Source organism: Tupaia chinensis, unplaced genomic scaffold, assembly GCF_000334495.1.
Source record: "Tupaia chinensis unplaced genomic scaffold, TupChi_1.0 Scaffold148350_1, whole genome shotgun sequence".
NCBI classification, from domain to species: domain Eukaryota; kingdom Metazoa; phylum Chordata; class Mammalia; order Scandentia; family Tupaiidae; genus Tupaia; species Tupaia belangeri.
Window position 1 is genome coordinate 821609 of NW_006208201.1, and position 4671 is coordinate 826279.

Sequence of the window (4671 nt, forward strand, 5' to 3'; positions counted from 1 at the left end):
CTTCAAAGCATTTCACTTTAATGGGAAACAGCTCTAAATATTAAAAGATTATAAAGAAATTCTATGTTAGGGACCAGCAGATGGCATAATGGTTATGTTGCTGGATTCCTACATGGCTGACCAAGGTTTGAGTCCTGGACTTGGCAGCTTGTAACTCACACTGGGCACATGTGCATGCATGCCCAAATTCCTGAGAGGAGAATGGAGAAGGTATTGTGGCATAGCCAACTCGCTGGGGGGTGATTTTTCACTTTCTGTCTCTCTGTCTCTCTCTCTCTGTCTCTGGCAAGCACATATATCTTATAGCAAAAGTCTCTCTCTCAAAAACAATTCTATTTTGTTGCCATTGTAAGACAAAACAGAATCTAGCATTAAGTTGAGGATATCCATTCATATCTCAGATCCTTCTCCTCCAGGAACCAGCATTGTTATATTATTTTTATTTAGCAAAATCTGATTTAATTTAATAATCCTTCTTCCTTCTGGTGTTAAGCTCAGTGACATCTTCCAGTACCGTACTGACAAAGCCATCAAATCCTAGAAGCGTACCAACAATTTTCTTATCCCTTTCATCATAATGTGAATTCTTGATCCTACACACTTGTCCACAAACTGTAGTGGCAGCAGCTTTAGTGGGTTTATATCATAGTAGCGTTAGCCACCATGGCTATGCCAGAAGTCCAGAGCTTGTTAAAATGCAGATTTGGGAGACCAGCAGATGTCGTAATGGTTGCATCACTGGACTCACAGGGCTGACCGTGGTTTGAGTTCTAATCCTGAAGGCTTGAAACTCATGTTGTGTGCATGTATGTGCATGCTCAAGATCCCAAGAGGAAAATGGAAGAGAAGGGATTGTGGCATGGCCATCACCTCTGGAGGATGATTTCTTGCTTCCTGACTCTCTGTCTCTATCTGTTTCTCTGGTAAGCATACACACCCTTATAGCAAAAATCTTTCTCAAAAAGAAAGAGAGAGAGAGAGAGAAAGAGAAAGAGAATGAAAGAAAGAAAGAAGGACAGAAAGAGAAAGAAAAGAAAGAAAGAAAGAAAGAAAGAAAGAAAAAAGAAAGAAAGAAAGAAAGAAAGAAAGAAAGAAAGAAAGAAAGAAAGAAAGAAAAGAAAAGAAAGAAAGAGGAAGGAAGGAAGGAAGGAAAGAAAGAAAAAGAAAGAAAGAAAACATATGTAGATTTTTATTCCCTTCATCTAAGTCTGGGGTAGGACCTGAGGTTGCATTTCGAACAAGCTCCAGGTGGTGTGGATGCTGCTGACCCAGACCCACTCTTTGAGTAACAAGTCTCTGGGCAACAGACAATGGGACTTGGACTAGGCTGTGATGGGGTGGGGAGGGGGAGATAAATTGGGGAGAAATTGATAGGACTTACCGAAGGACAGAGGTGAAGGAAGGAGAATCCAGGATGACTCTGGGTGTTTGATTTTAGTAACCGGGTGACGGTGATACCATATATTGACAAAAGAAAGATCAGGGCAGAGACAGGCAATTCGGGGGAGAAGGGGGGCCGTGTGCGTGTGGGAGAGATAAAAAGTTCCTGGCCAGACTGCTATAGATACTATGACTTATCTCCTTTCTATGCAAAAGTGTTATTAGGAGGCATTTAGGGTGTAAGTGACCTATCAATATTTTCTTTCTTTGGGTTGCTGGTGGAAATCTTTGCTTATAGGCCCAATCTGGCAAGTCTTTTTTTTTTTTTTAATTTTTTAAATTTAAGTTTTTGCTCTCTTTCTATCACCAGAGAGAAAGAGAGAGGGAAAGTGAGAAATTTACCCATGGGGGGGATGCCCACTCCACAATCCATTCTCCTCCATTTTCCTCTAGAGATTTTGGACATGCTTACACAAGTAGCTAGTGTGATTTTCAAACTGTTGGGTCTGGGACTTAAACTGCTGTCAACCATGTGGGAGTCCAGCACTTTATCCGCCACACCTCCCTGCTGGCCCCTGGCATGTCTCAGAATCTTAATAAATAGCCAACTTTGTAATTGAGGTCCAGAAATGACCAGCAAACTCTATCTGCCTTCCACGCACTCAACACGTACCTCTCCTGGTGAGCACCAAGGATGGTCTTGACACTTACCCTAGTTGAGTGACGGCTGTAGCTATTGGAATCTTCCAGACTCCTCAGCACATAGTTCAGGTGAATGAGCAGAGTGCTTGTGCATTTGTAGTGTCTAATATAGCATGCAAAGACTTTTACGACAAATACTTACTTTTAAAAGAACAAGAAATTATCTTTGTGCCAGGCACTCTGCTAGGTACCGTTGCAGATGGTATTTCATCCCGTGGCCACAACAGTTCTTCCAGAGAAGTTCTGTTATTACCATTTTTACAGATGAGGAAAGTGAGGCTCAGTGAGGTCACTTGTTCAAGGTTACACACAGCCAATGACTCCCAGGGCTGGGAATTGAACCCTTGTCAGCTTTAAAGTACAAATTCTCTGTATTGCTGTGGGCTCCCAGGTCCAGGCTCTTTGCCACAGAGCTTCATAAAACATTATTCCAGCCCTCAGGAGTTTAATCTAAACAGGGAGGGAAGACAGTGGTGCAAATATACTTGACATGTGACCTTGCATTGCTAGTTAAGTGCCGCTGGAGTGCTACTAATGTAAGTGTCATTGAGCTATTCTTACAGAGATAGGGTGGGGGAAGTTCAGTCATTCTCCAGAGAAGGTGGGGCTTGAAACCATGCGTGCAAAAAGAATTAGAACCTGGAGAGACAAGAGGCCCTCCAGTGGCAATGCCAGGTAGAGGGACTGACGCGCATCAGGCACAGACAGTTCTAAGTTTTCTCTTCTTTGCTTTTCTACTTTTCATCTTCACTAAAATCCGCACTGGTTTTTCCAGGCCCAGGTTCAATGCCTAATCCCTCTTGACTGAAATAGGTGTCCATTCCCCATTTACTTATGACATCTTGTGATTACTTCGATCACTGCTATTTCTACATAAAATGATTGCTTATGCGTTTTCTCCTTAAGGTCAGGAATTTTGTTTCTTTCTTTCTTTTTTTTTTTTTTTTGAAATCCCAGAGCCCAAAACAGTACCTGGCACATATTAAGTGTTTGATTAAAAAAAATTTTTTTTTCTGTAGGGTATGCGTGCTGTCCAGAGAGTGACAGAGAAAGAGAGAGAGAAAGCAAGAAATCACCCCCTGGGGGGATGGCCATGTCATAATCTCTCTTCTTTCATTCTCAACTCAGGATTTGGGGCATGCACACATATGTGCCTGGTGTATTTTTCAAGCTATAGGGGCCAGGGCTCAAATTGCACAGTTGGACATGTAGGATCCAGCCCCCTTAACTTCTACGCCATCTGCTGGTCCCTAAATATATTTTAAATTATACACACGCACACACACGCACGCGCGCGCACTCACACACGCACACATTTACTTTGCCAGAGGACAAGAAAGAGAGACAGAGAGAGAGAGAGAGAGGGAGAGAGTGGGGTATAGTCACACCACAACCCCCTCTTCCATTCTCCATCCTGTTGGGATTTGGGGCACACAGGTGCATGCTTTCCGTGTGTTTTTCAAGCTGCTAGGGCCAGGATTCGCATTGTGTGATTGGATATGTGACATCTGGTTCCCTTAAACACTAGACCATGGGGCCGTGGGGCCAGCCCAAATTGAATATATTTTTGATGATTTATATTTCTTGATGATTTTCTTCCCTTTGTACTCCCTCTTCTTTCATTTGGAAGGAGAGAGAGAAAGAACTCTAATGGTGCATGGTCATACTGCAATCCTTTCTCTCCATTTCCCCATCCCCTTGGGATTTTGGGTGCACCTGCACCCAGTGTGCTTCTCTAGCTGCTGGGGTTGGGATTGACCGTGCTGGTTGGCCATGGAGTCAGCCTTATCAGTGATTTTACCAAAATCTTCCATTTGTGTAAGAGTGGGAGTAGTCAGAGCATCCTACCGATGTGGTGCCATCGTGGTATGGGCTAGCTGAGAGCTGCCAGGCAGTCGCTCTGTCATCCCCACTATGTTTCCCTCAGCTCATGGCTGCAGGCATCTCCATTCCAGGTAGGCGGAAAAATGGGCTGCTTTTCTAAAGGTTCAACATGGAAGTTGCTCCCATCACATCTATTCACGTCCCAGTGTCAGGACCTAGTCATGTGACCAGATCAAGCCGCAGTGGAGACTGGGACAGGTGGGTAACCCTCTAAGGCTGAAATTTCTATTTCCAGAGGAGAGAGTAGATATGGGGGCATAGGGAGGGCGTGGACAAATAGGGTATCTGCTACCCTCTCATATGGCGTTTATCAGCGTTGCTTTAGCCTCAGCTTTCTTTTCTATAAAATAGGAGTAATAATGTCCACCGTGTAGGTAGTTGTGTGAATGCAATAACGTTCATAAGATCGGTGATAAGTGATAACACCCAGCAAACATATGGGTGTCGGCGTAGGAAAGCTTGTTAATAAATGCTACTATCCTTTTCTTTTTCTCTTCCTGTATTGCCTTATTCTTAACATCCAGATAGTGCATATGATATGCTTGGTCAATTTTTTCTTTCCAAGGTACATTTACTATTGATTTATTTGTGATCGCCATTGTGTGGTCAACTGTTCTCTGAGAGTACAAGTCCTTTCATGGCGGAGGCTATATCTTGCACAACCTTGATCTTATAGAATGCCTTCTACCAAGGAGCTCAATCAAT

General features: G+C 43.4%; 1 pseudogene; it reads right to left on the reverse strand.

The window, feature by feature from the left end:
- Positions 1-390: 390 nt before the first annotated feature.
- LOC102469760 (U6 snRNA-associated Sm-like protein LSm5 pseudogene) lies at positions 391-665 on the reverse strand (annotated as a pseudogene).
- Positions 666-4671: the final 4006 nt, after the last annotated feature.